This window comes from Ammospiza nelsoni, chromosome 4 (assembly GCF_027579445.1).
Source record: "Ammospiza nelsoni isolate bAmmNel1 chromosome 4, bAmmNel1.pri, whole genome shotgun sequence".
NCBI classification, from domain to species: Eukaryota; Metazoa; Chordata; class Aves; order Passeriformes; family Passerellidae; genus Ammospiza; species Ammospiza nelsoni.
Genome location: NC_080636.1, coordinates 44,448,883 through 44,469,608, shown reverse-complemented (window position 1 = coordinate 44,469,608; position 20,726 = coordinate 44,448,883). Strand labels below are relative to the sequence as shown.

Below are 20,726 nucleotides of genomic sequence, written 5' to 3'. Positions count from 1 at the left end.
ATTTTCTTACACTCGCTGAGCACATGCAGCATAGTACAGATCCTGAGGTTTCTGCAATTGTGGGAATTTCAGTCAGTGGAGGAGGCTGAGGAAAGTTGTCCTGAGACCAGAACCAAATACACTTTGATAGCAATAGCTTTAGTAAGATTTTGTTTGAGCTTAACCTGTTAAAGACTTGATGGATTTTCTATAAGGCCCCATCTGACATATTTTCAATATACTTTTACCTACTCAGAAGCATGCTTTGGTAATTACAAATCTGAGGATGTCTCAGCTTCAAATGAATCCAACTTTCCCTACTGAGCTGAAATATTATCTCCATTAAACAAGTTTTCAGCATCATGATACAATATTCTTCCAATTAAATTGAAATGTGTTATATAGCATATAATAATTTGGGGACTAAAAGTGTGAATACTTTTAAATGTGGCATATAATTTCCTAATGTGAGATACTTTTCAAATATCATCTCCTGCTGAAAGAGTTCATTGTATCAAAAAGTAGAAACCTGTCAATAATACCCATATGTCCCATAAAATGTTTTCATTTCTTTCATGGTACGTTATGCTTCATCAGTTTCCTTAATCCTAGCTGCAGTTCACATTGCTGTGCTGAAACAGCTCACTGAGCAGTAATTTATCTCTTGACTGTGGCATAACAACCACAAATACAGGTTATTCTGGGAGCGAGGATTTGCATTGCATAAACTGTATTTTTAAAATCATTTTCAAATGAGATTAATTCATGATAGGGAAATTTTTCCTCTATTTTTGGATCTGGTTTCCAAGACACTAGAGGCTGTCTTGAGTGTTTTGTTTGGTATCGAGCAGAATCTTTATTTGGGGATTAGGGACTTCTGTAAAAACGAAATGATACCGCAAGAGAAATGAGAAGATGCTTCCCCCATTTACTTTAATACCTATTTAAAATTGGCATTGGAAAGATAATGACAGATTGCATTTAAGTTGAATTTTTCAGCTGTGCACTAGATGACTTGTATTTCTTTTCAATTAGGTTGACTGGCTTTAGCATGGTGGGAGATTACTTCTCCTGCATGCTGAAAAGTTATTAACAATTAAAATGGAGGGGGGAGCAAGTAGCAGAGGATTAATGCAGCTTTCTTTGCCAAATGACTGGGATTTCTCTTTGCAAGGATCTTGTTTTAATATTTGCTGCTGAGTGAGTACGGTAGGCATTGAATAGACATAATTATGATGAGAAAAATTATTTCTTACAAATGTAAATATTTACATAACAGTGGTTCTTGAATCGCTTGGCCTCACGCACCAGGAGGAAGCAAAGTTTTCTTCAGGAACAGCATGGCGTGAAATGCATTTCTCAGGTTTTCAAGGCCCACATGTAGTAAACAACACTTTCCTTCCTACCTCTTTTCCCAAAGCTGGGACAGAAAAGAAGGGATGCACAAGTGTCTCCCTCCTCTCCAGCACTGGAGAAACAGGATGCTGCAGGGGGCGTGGGTGACCCTCCAGCCTCAGCCATCTGCTTGGACACACTTTTCTCCTCCTCTCCTTTGGGCAAACCCCACCTAAGCTCCCTTGGCCACGTCTCTGCATCACTGAGATACTCCTGGCAGCTTTCTTACAAATTATTATTGATTTTGTCAATGGTAATGAAGCTCGGAATAATAATAGCAAACAGCCACTTTAGGCACCACGCAGTTAACCTAACTCTGCTCTCCAAATCGCCCTCCTGAGAAAGCAGTCAGAGATATTGCAGAAATCAGTGTGATCCTGTAACTTTTATGTTCTCCTTAGCTCTGTTTTTTTCCCCTCTTTTGATTACTGAAGTACTTTTGACTGCAGAGATATTTTACATTACCAATGCCCTTTAAGAATCTCTGCCTACCTGGCTTACCTTGATGTGCTCTGTTTCCACCCTGCTGATTTTCCCATAAAGGCTTATATTAATCCAAACCAACATTCATTTAATAAACATCTCAGCAACCAAATGAATATTTAGCAATCATAACTCCATTTCCATCACAACAGGTAGTGGCACAGCTGGCTCCAAATGATGTCCACTTTTATACCAACTGCACACACATAAATCCCATTGTTATTGCTTATATTTTTCATGTCTAGGTTACATCTGTAAGGAGGTATTTAAACAAACAAACAAACAAAAAAATAGAGGTGTCTGGAGACATGCCTACACACAACATTAAGTCAAAAAAGCTCATTTTGGTTTTGTGGAAAATTACCAAGTCTCATATGCAGCTATATTTTTTCAGTCTAAACAAATCCCCTCAAAATCTTGGTGAAGGACACCAAAACAGTGGCTTTTTCTTCCAAAGCTAACCAGCACTATTGAGTTGCTACTGTAAAATTATTCCTAGAGAATCTTCTGCAATATTATCCAGGAGATGTATTCATAACTTTTTTGATTCATTGACTTTTGAAAACAATCTCTAAGATCCAGATCTTTCATTTCAGAAAATTTGCACAGTGCAATTAAATAATTTTAAACACCAATTAACAGGGTTTGAAAATGTAATTCTAGACTGTATTAACTCTGGTAACAGCTGACAAATTTTTGTTCATGTAGTCTAGGATAAGCAAGTATAATTACATTTGAAATCTAAATAGTGAAGTTGAAATGTAAGCAGATCAAAAAAAATATGACCCATGGTGTTTTACCTGGGCAACACCTTCAAATAATTCAAAATCAAACATTTTCTGTTCTAGACTAATTTCTTTTTTTGTTAAACAAAAATTGTCTTGCAGAGAATTCTGAAATTAAAAATATCTTGATATCTATGCATACACAAGTAAAAATACAGAAAATTTATATTAGTAATGGATGGAAGTATAGCCTGATCTTCCCACATCCGTTTGTAGACTAATACAACTCTGCTAACTTCAGAGCAGCTATTCCTGATTTATATCAGAGCCAACACTCATCAGAATTACACCTATCCTCACATTTCATATGGAAATGTTCAGGATCTAGGTCCTTGTGCCATGGGAAGGTCTCCATCTTCTATCGGTTTTTTTCTTTATGAATTTGGGCAGTCCCTATGTTACATGGAGTTTTATTTAACAAAACACAATCCAAATTTTGGCAGTCAAAATCAAGAGATAGACAAAGTGCATAAGCAGCATGGATTGGGGACAAAACTACTCAAGTCTCATTTGAAGCCAAAATGGGCCAAATAAAATGCTCTCTGAAAGTACTAGGGAAGAGAATTTATGAAATAGGATGGAGAAAACCTGCCCTGTAAGGTGGTGATGACAGCAGTAAGTCTTAACCATCTGAATAGACAACTCTTGTGACAAAAGCTGGGGTTTAAAAAGCAAGGTGAGGGTCAGCATATGTGAATCAGGTTTGTCTCTGAATTTGATGCTTTTTACCTGCTAATAGTAATTCATAGTGTCTTGGTTTGAAAAGAAAGGTGTCTGCTAAGGAAGGCAGGATCCCCCTCTGAAATGGAAAATGCAAACCCACTCCCTGCAAATGATTATAAGTTTGAAATTAAGGGGCAAAGATATGGAAGTAGGAATACAGTTCTTATTTGGGAAAAAAGCCAAAAAATAAAAGAAAAATGCAGTAATACAAAAAAACACTGACCTGTGTGTCAGGGTGTTGGCAGCAGTCCCATTAAATGGTGGCTGCAGCCCTCCTGCAGTGACAGGGGTGGTTCTGCTGGAGCAGGGATCCTGTAGAAGAGTGGAGTTTTCCTCTGAAGATCCAACGGTGGGGTAGATGAGCCTGGTCTTCCTCTGGGAATCCAGTGAGAAATAAAGCTGCTCCTCTGGGAATCCAGTGGGAAAAGGCTGCCTGTGGTGTTCCAAATCTCAGATTATATCCAGGTAGGAATGTTTGGCTCTTCCCCCTGGGTGGAGCATCTCCCAATGGATGATGGAATTTTATCAGCCATGCAGTGACGCTCAGTGGCCCGCTCAGTGGCACTCAATTGGTTGTGGAACAGATAAAGCAAACCTGGTTTGAACAGGTGGCCTCAATTAACAGAAGGTAACTGCCCCACCTCTAACAGATGGCAATAGAATACAGAGCCCCAGCTGTGTCTTGCATTTCCAGCCTGAGACAAATATCTATTCATTATTTTTCATAACAGTCCCACGTCTATACACGGCCATGGACAATGCTTTGTCCTTCTCCCAGCTCTTCCTCAAAGGGCACAAACTCAGAGGCCCAGGATCAGCATCTGGAGGAGCACAGTACTGATTTCTTTACTAAGATGACTCAAGTAACAAGAAACATTAAACTGGAAGTGTCAGCTGCGGGGTTTTCTTTTGTTCTGCTACCACACAGATCTCTGTGAATTCCTGTAAGAAGATTCCTCTGTATCCTTACAGGATAAAATGTTTAATTAGTTTTCTGATTAATTATATTTCTCACAATTATTTTTATCTCTTAATGATAAAAATAGCCTCCATTTATGCCAGTTAAATAGAATTAACATTATTTTTGTTAGAATCCTAGAAAAGGACTAATCATTTGTCTTAAAGGAGTGAACCTGTACTTAAATCTATTTAAAGAATAAAAATTAAAATGGCATGAATTCAGGGACTATATTAGGATCTGAGATATTAACAAATAGACCATTTCTGTGCAGGAAGTCAATAATCATCCACAGTAATCTTCAAATATCTAATACCTAAAATATATTCCAAATATCTTATATCAAATATCTAAAGTGTGTTTGGGGTTAGTTACATTTTTTTTTTTACTCATTAATAGCCCTGTTCCAATCCTTAGTTCATCTTTCTTAGAAGTTTTTTAATAAAAAGATTATTGTACAGGTATTTACAGTGAGGATCAATGGTGCAAGAGGATTTTAAATGTCAAGTTCCCACCGACAGTCAATATTTTTTACTTTGAAATGGCACTGGGCTGTAAAAACAGATGCCTAGAAACATCCAAGCCTCTAACTTGGACATTAAACTTGGAACCAGTATTAGGTGAGTTCTCTTAATAGTCTGAAGTCTATGATAAAGAAGAATAGGAATTTTTTTAACATAGATATATAAATACTTTCATATATAAGTGTGTGTGCATTTTTGTTCAGATGAGAACAGGTTTGAAATTGTTCTGATACTGGATGTTTTGGAGCTTTTTATTTCATAGACTAACAAAATGAAAAATTGTCTTCATGTTGGTAGGGCATTTAAAATCATTCAGGGAGGGGTAATGACAGAATTTCTCTCTTGGACAGTTTTTAAGGGAGACTTCTCAGTGGTTTGGTGCTATATCTTCTTTTTCCTTAAAAAAAAAGAAAAAGAAATCTGCAGTCATCACTAAAAATTGTAAATAAGGCTTTCTGCAGAAAAAATAATTTCATAAATATTTCTTAAAAAACAACTTCATGAACATTCCCTTAAGCTGGGAGTAGAGAATAATTTTTTTCCAAGGATTGAGCAATTAATTTATTGACTACTAAGAAACTATTTAAATTATAAGACATTGCAGGGACAGGGGAGCAGAGACTTCTCACCCACCTTCAGAACATGGAACTAGGATTTTTTAAAAATAAATAAGAAAACAAACCTACTTTTTTTGCCTTTATAGGATAGGTTCAGATGACATTGTTTTTAGATCAGGCATCAGCTATTCAGTGAAGAGAGTCCAACTGTTATCACCTAAGTACAAATCAGCAGTAGTAAGCAGTAGAGATCTGATAATGATGTATAAATGCAGTTTTCTAATAATGATGTATATATGCAGTTTAAATTACACTGGGGACTAAATTAAAGATCTTTAACTGGGGACCTGATACACTATAAATGCACATGCACATTTATGATTAAATATATAAATAGAGAAATAAAATGAAGAGAGGTAACATTATGTTGAGATAAAGGGAATCATTGAACTCCAGTGGTACTTTCTAGACCTCAAAAATGTATTTTTAATTCTTTACATTTCCAACCTTTAAGGCTTTACAAAATGGCTTAAATAGTAGATATTACAGCTCTTCCTGCTTCACTTTTCCATGCCTAATGTTTATAATGGCACTTACTTTCAGTAAAAATGTAATAATCAAAAGTAAGAAGTCTCAAGAAAGGGCTTCTTCTAGACAAAGAATTTTGGTAGCAAGAAATTCCAGCTATAGATTTAACTTCTTCACCTACAGATCTAATAGCACCATCTTGGCCAGTACTAAACTTTGTTCCAATTTGAAAATATTGCTTCAGGTGACAAACACCTGGCCTCCTCTGCTCTGCCAAAGCCAACACTGCATTGGCTGTGAGAAATAAAGCCCTTTATTACTTTATAGTACCTGCAGATCAAAATGTTCTGATGTCTTACTGAAAGAAAACCAAAACTCAAACACAGGCATTTGATAAATCTTTGTCTACTGTTGAGTTTGCTGGGGTCCTTAGGACGAGGTGAGAGAAGAGAATCTGACTCCATGTCCTCAGAAGGCTGATTTATTATTTTATGTACTTATATTAAATTAAAGAATGCTATACTAAAACTATACTAAAGAAAGAGAATGGATGCAGACAGAAGGTTTAACAAGAATGATAATGAAAAACTCTTGACTGACTCTTCAGAGTCTGACACAGTTGGACTGTGATTGGTCATTAATTAAAAACAATTCACATGGAACCAATCAAACCCGTTGGTAAATTTCTCCAGCCACATTCCAAAGCAGCAAAACAGGGAGAAGCAAATGAGATAATACTGGTTTTTCTCTGAGACTTCTCATCTTCCCAGGAAATGAAATCCTGGCAAAGGGATTTTTCAGAAAATGTGACAGTCACAGTCTACCATTGCTGTCCTCTATCTTGAGCATTTCAGAAATAGAATAGCTGCAAACATAAAGGATTTTTACACATATGTATGCACACAAACACATGAACATTCATACACTTCTCAAGGAAGTCAGTGCAAATTCCAAAGCATGATAGTCATGCCTGGAGAATGGTGTATTGCAAAAACTAAGGAAAAAGAATTCAGTTCTCTTGCAAACAAGTTCAAGATACTGGGCTTTACTCCAAAAGAAGCTTCAATAAAATATGCATTTTGCTCAGCTGTCCCTCAGAAATAACACTGCAATTTTCCCCAGTACAGCTGAATTGAGAAGCACATTATATAATTTTTACTGCAGAAACCCAGTGATGCTGTTTGATCACTCAGTTTCTGTAGGCCACACAGTTTCTACTTCATAGAGATCAGAGGAGACACAAGTGAAGGATTCTGCCAGCTGCTTCTGAAGTGCTGCAGGCTCAGGCTGAAGTGCTGGAGATCCCATTTTGTTGAGGTGCCTCAATTGCAGCAAGTCACAAACACATACCTGCTGCTCTGAGGCCACGTGCTGCTCCTGCAGTCATTGTCTGGGTGAAGACTTCCAGATTAGGCCCTTACACAGAATAAAATGCATGTCAAATCATAGAGGAGAAAATGTTGTTGAGAACAAAACCAAGGCAGTCTTGCAAAACTCTTATCTTGATCCAATCTCATTTTCCATTTATGTTAACAATATAGAATAGGCAGCTTGGAGCTCTTTATCTTTTCACTGATTATACCATTCTGTATTCTGTATGCACTTCATTGTCCTCAGTTATAAATGAGCTATAACAGAATTTTAATAAAATTCAGGAAACATTTTCTGATTCATGCTTGCTATTAAGCACAAGTAAAATGAAATTTATTATTTCAGTTGGGATGGTACATTTAGTACTGATATATCACCTAAGATATTAACTCCTAATAAGATGCTACAGAAATATATTTCAGCTTGTAAACACTCAAGTGTTTTGTTGGGCTGTGCCCTGGTTTTTTGCAGCACAACAGAAAGTATAATCGAATAACTAGATTTTCTATACCGCTACACATTTTGTTGAAGTCATTCAACCAAGAAACAGCAGATTCAAGAAATTAGTTATTTCCTATCAAAGTGTATGTCAGAGTTACATGATGAGTGTTTCCCACATAAAATGGAAGAAAAAAAGAGATTTCACTTTTACAAGCTTTCTTTGTTGCAGGAATTTCCTCCCATTTTCATTTCAGCTCACACAGGCTGTTGAATCACATTGCCTTGAGCAAAAGATACCTGGAAATATTGGGCACATGCTCATTTACAGAACATTACTTGTATGAAATATATAGACAGATAATATCCATATATAACTCGTTCTTATTGGATAATTCTGTAATAGAGGTTGCATTTAATTAATCTTGATCTGGTAGCCCATGTAGCTTATTAGTAAAAAATTTACTTTAATTTTTATAAGTCAATTTTCTATCCCATAAACTTTTGTTCAATCCTTCTCTCTGAATTTAGGCCACAGTGTTGCCACTTTACTCTTGATTTAAGAACATACTCTCTTGGTCTACCTTGTCCCTTGGAGGGATAATTTGCAGCAGTTATTTGACAAGTACTGGGGGAAAGCCATTTCCTCTCTCTTTGCCCAGCTGTTCCAGGCAGTGAGAGTAAAGAGACCCTATAAACCATTTTACCTTCCTAAAAGTCCACAGAGATCAATAGATACTGCTCCTTTACTCAAATTCCTCACTCTCATATCTAGGTCATATTTTTACATCACAATTCATAGGTTGCAGACAGAACTTCAAAATATCATTTTGGCTTTTTCAGCACCAAAACTTAGACACCTTCCTGGTTACCTAAGACCATTTATAATAACTCCAAAGAGAAAATTCAGACTATGAAACAAATTCGGTGTGGGTAAAATGGCTAGGAAAAAATGGACACATTCAGGAGTCTGCTTCATAGCAGACAGAAAGTGTTTTCTCTCCTCGAATGTCCACAGGGCTCAGCTGGGGACAATGAGATGCAATATTTTAGATTTGCTCTTGAGAATCCTGAGAATTTGCTAAATCTCTGTGTTCAAATGTTTTCCTCTCTGTAAATGTCACAGCTCACTGTTATTGAATGTTTATCTATTGTAATGCTTCACTGAAACAAAAGCCAGATTTGAAATTTTGTCCTTTTATTTGTAGAGAAAAATCATGATCAGCTAAGGCACAGAAGCTTTTTCCTAATACTCATCCTAGCTAAATACTGATTTAATGTTCCTGTTATGGCTAAGGGTGAAAGACTTATGGTAGCAACATGATGCAAGATATTTAAGTATTGAGGTTGTTTTCTTTTCTTGCTGGAGTTTTAAAAGAGAGCAAAAACAAAAAGAGAAATAACGCTGAACAGAATGGGATGGAGATCTTATCACGTACAGTCTGAACCAGGACAAAGGATAATTTGCCTCAAGGCTGTTCTAGCCCTTGAAATAAGCTAGCTGTATGAAAATGCTAGGATTTTAAATATAGCCCTCTGTCTAAGCACTTCAATTTCCCACTGTTCTACAATGGGCAGCGATAACTTCACATGCTGAAAGAGTCCATTTAAAGTCACCTAAAGAACTTTCAAACACAGTTCCATCTGATGTGGTGCCAGAGCCTGGAGACTTCTGCAACAGGCTTAGAGAGAACACAGAACTTGCAATATCCCTCTTCTCTGTGAGGCAGTGGGAACTTTGGACACTGGCAATCAAAGAGCAAGTCTGTTCTCTGGCCCACATTCCCCCTGTGTGTTCCTCTTCACAAGTCCAAAACTTTCACCACCAATGAGCCTTTCCAGCATATTTGCTAGGATTGTAAAGCCCCAAATGTGTTAAAGAAACAGCGATTCTTAAATGAGGTCGATGATATTATTTAATCTTTAAAGGAGGAACTAATCCTTTCCAAACTGCAGCCAGTCCATTCCTATTAAGTTAACAAGCAGAGAATATCTTTCCCAGCTTGAACTATATGGTGGCTCCTGGTGCATCATTTCATGGAACTCAAAGACAGATAAGTCACCCTGGGGGGGACCCATAAGTCTATTTTGTTAAAATAAAACATTTCTTTAGTTACTCTTAGAAACCTGGGTTCTAATATATTCTTCGTAATTTGCTTAGTTTCTCTTAAACCCTGACTTTTAATGGGAAAAAAAAAAAAAAAAGAAAAAAAGGCAATTTGCTCTTACAGGTCACTACCTCTTGCAGAAACAGTGAGAATAGGAGGGCTTGGCAGCTGCATATTTTAGCAATTTCCAACAGTGTGACAGGAGAAGGTCTGACAACAAAAAAAAATGATTCCTTGCCTCGGTGACCAAATTCCTTGCCTTGCAGAGGTGTCATCTTAGGGCATCTGAACCTCAAACCTCTAACTTTTCAATACTCTGTCCCTCTTCTGTGGAAACCCAGGGCACTGGGAATATTTCTCTGTCTGCTCTGGGGTGCTCTGACCCTCAGGGGAGCACTGACTGTGACCCTCACTCACGGAGAAAGTTTCCCAGACTTCAAGATAGACTGGAATCCACAAAAGTGTGAAACAGATTATAGAGAGCAGGGTAGGTGTATCACTTAGTGAGAAATTGAGGTTTTGGGATTTTTAGTGTGTTGTGGATGACAGCAAGATGGAGGGCACAGGGTGTTGTCCTGGGTTTCTTCTTCATGCTGCTTCTTGCTTCTTCTTCATGAGTTTGGGTGGCATTCTGCTGCTGTGGGCAAAAGCCAAAAATCTTCTTTGGAAAAGCAAGGCTGTGCATTAACCCACCTTCTCCTGAGAGAATATACAACCAAAATCTTTCTTGATAGGGCACTGACAAATTCAGGTTATTTCCCAGTGGGGTTGTTTTCAGTGTTGTTGACCCCTAGTATGTGAATCTGTGTAAATACAGGCTCTGCCTAAGGGCAGTAGTGGTGAAGTCTCCTAACCCAGGAGTAGAGAAAAAAGATTATAGAGGTAGTTCTATATAATAGTTCAAGAACAATTTTACCTGAAGTAAAGCATATTTTATTATGACTGCCCTCAAAACTTACTTGTATTACCCTACTTCCCCACTTTTTCCACTGAAAATGAAAAAAGTCACTCTAAAGTGAATCAACAAGGAGTACCTTAAACATTTCTTTCTGTATCAAGTTGATTGTGTTTATAATGCTTAGCTAAAACTGTTCATAAAAATTCTGACCTAGATGTTGGTTTTAAACAGGATTTGTTTAATGTGTTTTAATAGAAAACAATCAGTTAAATGTATAGTTCGGACAGTTCTATTGAAGAGTGCTGCAGCAGAAAAATATGTGTTGTAAACAGTTTGTGTTTACAATATATTTTCATTAAAGAGATCTGTGTTAAAGGAGTTGTTTTTAGGAACAAACAGTAAACCTTTTTTCAGTATAGAATGTGTTCCCATTAACACCCTGCATAAGGAAAACACATTTTAAAATGCAATACTTTTGGTAAACACCTAAGATGCAATACTTTTGGTAAACACCTAACTGTGTTAGAACTACGTGTTTTTTTCCTGTGGTTAAGGTTTGGGACTTTTTTTTTATTCTAGCTCACAAGACCACATCAGTTTTTTTACTGTAACATTCACAATTTCAATTCAACACACTTGCCAGAGGTAGCTATTTTTTAAGAGGTTTTAAAAGGGTTCACTCACTGCACTCAAAATTAATAGACATATTGTGACACTACAAGGCCCAACAAGCAAGTCAGAGCTCATTTACACTTTCATAAATTAAAGAATTCCATTCAAGTCATTTTGCTATAATGATTATAAGCCCTCAGGAATTAATGCAAAAAGCTAATATTGTATCAAGAATGTGAATAGTATTTTCCAATTTGCATTTTGTTACAGCATTAAGATATTTACATGCTAAAGAGTGCATATTGTATATAGTATTAATACTCTTAAATCAATTTAATATTCAATGCAACTACATTAATGTAACATTATGGCTAAGAATTTAAATGCAAAAATGACTAGAAATTTTAAAGCTGCTTCCCACAGCAGACATAACTCACTTGTATATAAATTTCAATGTAACTGGAGTAGTAAAAATATGAAAATTAATTTTTCAAAAGAGCTTTTTAGGAATTTATCACATTAGTGATTGTTCAACGACTTATAAGCATTTTCCTGCTCAACAGCCACTCAGAGCCAAGAAATCTTGAGTCTTGCTTCATCCAGGTCTTAGACAACTCCTGCAGCCTGCTCAGAACCGCTTCTGACTTCATTTGTGAGGATTCTATCAGTTTGAGGGCACAATGTCTTCATTGTCCTCAGAAACAGACATGGGACTAATAGCAACAAGACTTCAGATTGTTCTACACTGCCTTCAGCTATCATTACTCTTCATTAAGGTTTTCCTGAAAATTAATTTTTCCCAGTGTTTGTTGTAGCTAGGGCAGACAGAATTTTTTCTGTGGTGTCTTCTATTTCTATTTGGCATGTTGGATGAAAGAGGCTCCTTTCCAAGTAAGACAAACCAGAGTTAGTAATGTGAAAGTGAAGCTGTCTGTAAGGCCCCAAAAATCTCTCTTGACAAGGCTTGTGAAAGGGCTTACAGTTGTTCATGTAGTCTGAGTTAGACACACGGGACAAATACTGGCAAGATATTCTCAACAAAGTAACAAAAAAAAGCTTTACTGGCCAATTTAGAGAATCAGAGAACTTTGGCAAAAGTTTCGAAGCAGCATTCAGCCAACCTGAAACACTTTCCAAAACATTAACTTAGTCCATTCAACTTCACCATGTATCTAAGTAAAAATTATTTGCATCTGCACAGGAAATCTCCCCAAGACCTTCTCTCCCTACCATTATAATTTGCTAAAATCTCCAGTTTAAGGAATACGTGTTTTGGAAACTTAAACAAGGGTGGTTGATCAGGTGTGTGAAACAGGCACCTGCTCATCCATGGAAGCACATGAAGTGGCACATAAAGGATGTAACAGGAAAACTTGACTTTCAGGTCAATGGGATCAACCCATCAGACCATGTGCACCTTTTTGGATGGCACCACCCTCACACGGCATCCTCCATGTTCAGGGGAAGTCAGAAACCTCACACCTAGGCTCAAAATCCCTAGGAATTTGTTGTCATCTTATTGTAAATCTTCCATACCTTCTTAGTGATTTCTCATGGTTATCTCCTCACAGCATTGACTCCTTCTCAGTACAGACAACAAACTCCAACCCTCTTCACAGCACAACCAACCCACCCTTTTGTAGCACTCATCTTCTTACTAGACACAGCTGTGGCCTATTAAGGGCAGGGCTGTTCCTAATCTTTGGTGATTAGTACAGCTGCAACTCCTCTGGTGAGTTTACCTTCTGCACTATATTTATTTTCTTACATTCTATCCCTCCACAGGAATTAACCACACACTACTTGTGTGCATTGTGAAGGAGCAAATCCCTACCGTGGCTGACGAGTCTGTGTGTCCAAATTGACAACTGGAAAAACAATCAGCCTTGTAAATCTAGAGAGGAAACCTTATGAGGAGCAGCTGAGGTGATTTGGTCTGTTCAGCCTGGAGAGGAGGAGATTGAGGTGAGACCTCATTGCTGTCACAACTTCCATGTGAGGGGAAGAGGAGGAGCAAGCTCCAATCTCATCATTCTAATGATCAGCACCTGAGAGAAGGGCCTGAAGCTGTGTGAGGGGGGGTTTAGGTCGGATATCAGGAGAAGGTTCTTCACCCAGAGGATGTTTGGGCACTGGAACAGCTCCTCAAGGCAGTGGTCACAGCACCAACCTGACAGAGTTCAAGATGTATTTGGACAATTCTTTTAAGTACATGATATATTTCTTGGAGCTCTCCTGTGCAAGGAGTTGGACTCAATGACATCAATGTGTCTCTTCCAACTCAGGAAATTCTAGGATGCTCTGCATTTTAATGGCAGGATTTCTACAAGCGTTGTTTGTGTACATTCTCGCACCATCTGGAGCTCTTCTGTACTTGTAGAGAAATTATTTGTCATCTTTTCTCCCAGACGTAAGCCTATATATATTTAAACAAATGTCTTCAAAATTAAAGAAGAAGGCATAATTGAGACAGTAGGTACTAATTTAAAAGTTAGCATGAGTGATTTTTGCAGTTCTCCCTAAGCACATCAGATGGAGGATACCTCTTCCTCAAACAGCTTCCTTGTCCTCTTGCAAAAGTGGACCATTGATGGAAGAAAACTATACTGCTGGAATATTTAATTATTTGTTTGTTGTTGTGATCCAGAGCCCAAGGAAGTCTGTAATCATAACCATACTACTCAAGAGAAGACACAGGTTGACCCTTCGAGGCAATGTAAAATTTGTACCCAAAACATTTCCAATATTTTATGTTGATTTCAAATTTTATGAGTAAAATCCCTTGAGGAAGGGAAGTGAACATACAACCAGCTTCAATGCTCATGCAAACACTTATCTTGTGGTCAGCCACATCCTGAAAGCAAATTGGTTTTGTATATTTTAGCAGACACCTGAAAATATCTTTAGAACTACTGCAGCTTTACACAGTTATTACAGTACCTCTCAAAGATATTTCTTTTACCTTGGAAAGGTCCTTGAAAAAGCAGAATTCCTTTTGGGAGGGTCAGGAATTAATTAGAATTACTTTATGAATAGGAATTTTATTTAACAAAACTCAGCAGGTTTGAAAATTAATGCCCCCAAAGAAGGCACATACTTTAGGAATTATAGGAGTTGGCAGAGTTTCTAGGCAAAATCTCAGGCACAGAAAGGTCCTTTTTATAATTATCATTGTAGAAACATATGGAAAGTGGTTATATTAACGTCTGAAAGTATGTACTTAAACAAAATTATGTTCTTTTTACACAACCTAGTTGTAAGCCAATTCTTTTTAGATAAGACTAATGAATTAAATATTGATGTAGTTTCTTTCTCTTATGCATGTAGTCAAATGAGCTTTTTAATCTTGTCCTTTTATATTGTTTTACACATTATCATATTTATGTTCAATATTTTAGGGATCTGTTATGTTCAGTCTCCAGATTCAGTGTTCTATTACAATTCTTTTCTGGTTTAAAGGTGTTAAAGACATAGGAGAGGTTTTTTGTTTTTTTTTCTTTTGCTACCTGTGTTTGTGTCTACTGAGGGTATCTGTGTCAACAGGCAAAAAATCATCATGGATATGATGATATGACCTTGAGTCATTGGATAGGGAAGATCTATTTTTCTTTATTATTATTGGGATACAAAGATAACCAGAGGTGTTTATTTATTGCCATGCAGTAACCAGTTTAATCATTATTACATTTTGAAAGTAATGGGACCACTAATAAGTTAGGACCAGTAATAAGTCCGAACTTATTAGCGGTTTGGTTCCTTCTTAAAAAACAGCCGGTGACTGTCCAGCACTTTATTACCTTGCAATTCCCACACATGTGCACACACACACCAGAGACTGCAGCTGTGGCGGTAACTTTACACTAAGAAAAAGATGCAGTTTTTCCTAGGGACAAAAAAAAAAAAAAAAAGATTGAAAATTCAAGCTGACAAAACCTATTATTTCTACTTTCACACCCAGCCATGTGCACAGTCATTTGTTGCTGCAGAGAGGTGGAAAAAGCAGAGCTGGCAGAGAAGCAGGGAATAAAATCATCAGCCTCACCCAACACTTGTCCCAAGCATGAAAGTCTTTGGAGAGTGAATTCTGTACTGCACCATGGGAGGGACAGTGCCTCCTACTCAGCCCACAGTCTGCTGGCTAATCATTAGGCCACTTTCCTTCTCATGTGTATAAATTACTGAATTGAGATTACTAAACTAACTTTGTAAAAATTGGGGATTTAGATGACTAATAAACACTTCTGTGGATTTTGGTGATTTTGTCCAAAAGAGGTAACATAGACAACAGACTATTTTGCTCAGGTTATGCTGCCCATAAATAAGCACAGCAGCAGTTTTGACTACACAAAAGATTACAGGCTCATGTGTCATTCACCACAAGGCCCAAAGAAAACAAAATGTGCCATGAAATTTTTCATTTTGTCCTGCAAGAGCCAGATTAGATGTCAAAGGCCAACATCTGCAGCCCACAAAACCATTCTACAATTGTGTTCTTGGGATGGAATTCCACTCCATATTAATGCACAAACCTGCAGGATCAGTCAGAGACAGCTGTACAAGCAGACAACAGCATTGTTACTTACTGAGACATCAACTTCTGCAGGGATCCTGCACATGGGGAAACTTTATTATAAATAATGTTCCTGTTCCATGATAAGAAAGTGATATGGACATCCTGAGTAGGCAAAGATGTCCATTAGAAAATAAGCCCCACCATCTCATCTCACACTCTGTATTTCATGTTGCTTATCAAAATAGCTGCATTATCTGTTATTTCTGATTTTGACACATTTTGTAAATAGATACTACAGAAAGAAATTATCCCTCTAGTTGTAGCAACTGAACAACAAAACCTCAAATCCCAAACTCTCAAATTGGAAATGGAAGGAAGAAGAAAGCCTACTCCTCCTCCCTAACATACACACAAGTGGCAGAAGCGATGCTACTGTTGCCAGGCTGAAATAAATTTTCTTCCTTATTTGTGTTGTCTTATTAACAGTAATGCATTTTCTAACAGATGAACTCACTGTCACTCCAGAGAATATGTGTTTTATTGATGAAAAGAAGAGAAAATCATTAGCAGTAATGTTGGTGAAGGTGCACATCTTGGTAGAAACAGAATGGAAAATACAAATAGAATATTAAATGAACAAGTATCAGGAACATGAAATTAGTCAAGTGCAAAGGCACAATACAAATCACTTAAGAAAAAGAGTCATACAGCTGAAATATTTGCAAGCAGCCCAGCCCTGCTAGCTACAGTCAGCTCTGTCATACAGGGGGACTGAAACAGTCTGGTTAATGAACACTCCAAGGTTACAGACATTTGCAGGGATCTAAATGGCTCTGCAGACTCAGCTGGAATCAAGCAGGGCTTGCAAGCCACGGCTCAGATCTGTCCTCAGCTGACCCGAGCTGCACATTTGCACTGCCACCAAACTGCCTCCGTGTCCCTTGGCTCTCTGCTCCTTTAGGATATCTCTGCCCTGAGCCCCAGGGTGCTCCTGATCCAATTCCCTGAGCTCCCATGGAATGGCACTGCCCAGGAGCAGAGCTTTTAACTGTGCAGGATGAAACCAGCTGGGGCTGCGGCTAAGCTGCCACTGGCTCCATGCCTGCAGGGCCATCTGGTGCTGCTCTTCCCTGGCTCCCTGGCCATGGCAAGGGGCCTTGCCACCATCCTGGAAGCACCTGGAGCTGGGGATTAGCTGCTTGTTGTGCCACCTTTATCCTGCCATGCATTTGTTGTGAATCAAAAAAGTGTTGGATTTGGAGTGCCCCCAAAGAAGGGAGGAAAATGTATTTGACTCCATTGATATTAGAAGGTTAAAATTATATTATATTATGATATAATATTATTTTATAATAAATTTCATATCATATAATATATAGTATATAATATATAATAAATTGTATATAGTATATTGTATATACTATATTGTATATAGTACATTGTATATAGTATACTGCATATAGTATACTGTATATAGTATACAGTCTATTGTATATAGTATATTACATTTTTGATTATATTTTATATTATAAATTATATTTTTGCACTGTATTTTACACTATATTACACTATATTGCACTGAATTTTAATTGAGTTTGCACAAGCACTTAATTTTACTGCTCAGAATCTCGTGACTGTCAGCCGACAGTCCCAACACAAGCGCACATGGATTTAATTGGTTAATGAATTAAAACACTCATGCCAGAATTTAATCAAGCAAATTCTTTCAGGTAAATAATCTTCCACAATGCCTTCCACTTGTGAACAACAAGAGGAGCAGCAATTGAGATAAGAATTGTTTTGTGTTTTTGGGTTTTTTTTCCTCTGAGGTTCAGATTATGTGAATTGTAGAAAATATCTTTGGGAACTTGTGCCTTGCTTTTCTCTGTGAAGAGAAATGTGGCTACAAAAAGGAGAGATGGGCAAGGCATGAGCTCTGAAATGATGTATTTTAGTCTAGTCAGAGCATGAGCACTTTATTCCTGGAATATCTCAGGTGTCCAACAAACACCATATTTAAGAACAGGTGTAATTTTAGGCATGCAACTAATCTCTCGGTGTTTTGTGCCTGTGTTAAGCATTTGTCAGCATACACACAACTCTGCAAAAATTAGAATTATTTTTGCTAAAAAAAAGTTTAAAAAGAAAAAAAAAGCTTGAGAAATAAGCTAATAAAGAGATACATGAATGACTCTCTATTGTAATCTATTAAAATCTTCAGGAAAATGCTCCTGAGCTTCTGAACAGACCTTTTGCCCACCGAGTATAGCTTAAAGGACATGTTTTCCTCAGACACTTAAAATCAAACTAAAGTGAAGTGAAACCTGAAGTGAGACCAGAAATCCTAGTGGAGTCCTCTGCTGGAGCTAATTAGTGTGTCCTGAAGCTGCTTCCCAGGTGGGAAAAGCTGAGGGCACTGGAAGAAGCTGCCTCTGCACCCAGGCTTGACTGATTCTTCACACGTGCTGGTTGTGCCTTCCAGGAAACTACTGTGCATAGTGATCAAAAAATGTTGGAGATGGACAGGAATTTTCCACTGAAATCTGTTCTTCAGCAGAAAAACCCCACAGTCACTTGTAACAGCTACTGCCTCTGTCCCTGACACAAAGCAAAAGTTGGGATTTTCGTCTGCACAGTCTCCCTGGTGTGGGAGGATGTGGTGGTAATTGATAATGAAACCAGTGCATCAGGGAAAGAAGTGAAGAATGCATTTTAAAGTCTCCCATTTTATAAACAGGTCCATGTATTATTTCATATATGCATTCAAAGCTATAAAGCATGTTTTACACTGAATTTTATTCTATTTATTGGACCATAAGTCACTTGTGTGTATAGCATACCTATATTAATAACATCATTGGGGGTTACAGGGTTCTTATAAATATCTTGTTGTACTTGCAGAGGTCAGAAAAATCCAGCCTTGTAACTACTCAATCAAAACATCCATAATCATCTAGTACAAACTTTCCAAACCCATGTGTCAGCATATCACAGTGATCAGAAGAATTACACACAGGAACAAAAGACAAACCACTGCAATGCCATCATTCTCCTCTACTCTGCCATTATTATTTTTTTAAGTTGTATCACTTGCAGAAACGAGTTGTTTTGGGTTTTTTCCAGCAAATTCTACTTCTTTATGTTGGAATGGTGTTTGCTTCCTTCCCTGTTATTTCATTTAAAAAGAAAGTCACTCCAAGGTGTTCTCCTACCCATGTCCTGAAGAAAACTCCTTCCTTCTTTTATTGCATTTTGTCCCCCATGGCCTTGACAATCAAAGTTTTCCTTAGGGAATTCTCCACTCCCGTTCATGCAGGTTGCACCTAGGGAGATGCTGTCAGTTCAGGGAGCCATGCAAGGAGGGTGAGTCCATGAGATTTTTGAAATGCAACTCACTGGGGCACATCAGTAGCATAGCAAATGCAATTTAATACTGAAAACACACAGAAAATATGTTTTACTGTTTCTATATTTTTGTTTTGTTTTGTTTTGTTTTTTCCCAGGTGCTTGATAAAAAATTGTGTGAAATTTCAGTCTTTCAAGTCTGACCACATTTGGGAAGAAAACCAAGTGCTGCAATACAAAAATTTCCCACTAGATAGAAATTGTGATTTTTGGCCAGCTCTAACCAAGAGAATTTTCTCTGAAATGAAGGAAACAAAACACTCCAATTTCAGGTTCTTCAAAATGCTTCTTGCTCAAGGAAAACATCAATCAATACAAGATGGACTATGTCCAACTATGTTGAATAATACTGCTATTTATATGTCATTTATTTTTTAATAAGTGTGTTTTAAGACTCAGTTAATTCCTGATTTAAATACATACAAGTTCCATTGGCTGAACATATGCTTCTTGCTGTGATAACTCAAGATTTTCAAAACCAAAGAATACACTTCTTTTTAATTACTGTGCAAAAAATCGCAGAAATTGGAAAGAAGTAACCTAGATAAATGGTAAAGCACTGATTTAATGAGAAGCTATTTGTACTTAAGCATAAATTAACTATTACGAATATTTTTTTTAATAATTGCAATGTGTGTCTAGCCCAGTACAGTTCTTTGAAATGCTTTTAATTCCCCTGTATTATCATAGACAGAAGAAAATCTTTCCTAAATAATTCTGGGATTAAAAAAGCCAAACAAATCAGAAATTTTCCATTCTATTTTAGAAAAAAAAAAACACCAAAAAACTTTAGGAATTTAGGGTTCTGGAAATTATTTTGGTTCATTGCCTTTTTTCTTCCAAATTAATTCTCAAAATTGTTAAAGCATTCTCCAGTGTTTTGGAGTAAATAGATGTTCACAGTGGATTATATTGAATTAATGGCCAGATTTGTCATTTTACAGTTGGCAAAGTTGGCACAGAGCTGATTTCAGGTGTTTATGGAAGAGAAATACCCTACTTTCACCTAAATTTAGTACCTGTAGGTACCTATACATAGACAACTGAAGCATCTAGCACCTGCCCACGGGTAGCTAAGTTTGTTATTAAGAGCAACTCACACTGGTTTCTGTCCAGAAATATTAAAAAAAAAAAAAAAAAAACAACAAAAAAAGCCAAATAAAAAAACCAAAAACAAAAAACCAAAGAAACAACAACAAAACAAACAAACAAACAAAAAAAAAAAAACAAAAAAAAAAACCCACAGAGAGAGATATGAGAAGATAATTAGACATTTCATTGCAGAGTGTATGGCATTATGAAGAATAAGTGTAGCTTCATGGGGTCTGGGGGACAGTAGTGGGCATTATATTTTGTGGCATTTGCTGAGAGACAAACGGAAGCAGAAATTGGTTATTTGAAGCCCTTTACTGGGAAACTTTGAGAGGCTCCTTTGGTGTGACACTTTTC

General features: G+C 37.2%; 1 long non-coding RNA gene across 1 annotated transcript; it reads right to left on the bottom strand.

The window, feature by feature from the left end:
- Positions 1-5,136: 5,136 nt before the first annotated feature.
- On the bottom strand, positions 5,137-12,964 carry LOC132071970 (uncharacterized). Its single transcript, XR_009418273.1, has 4 exons — positions 12,896-12,964; positions 7,283-7,348; positions 5,534-5,621; positions 5,137-5,244 (listed from the first exon to the last, which is right to left on the bottom strand). It is a non-coding gene; the product is annotated as an uncharacterized LOC132071970 (long non-coding RNA).
- Between the last annotated feature and the right edge of the window lie 7,762 nt (positions 12,965-20,726).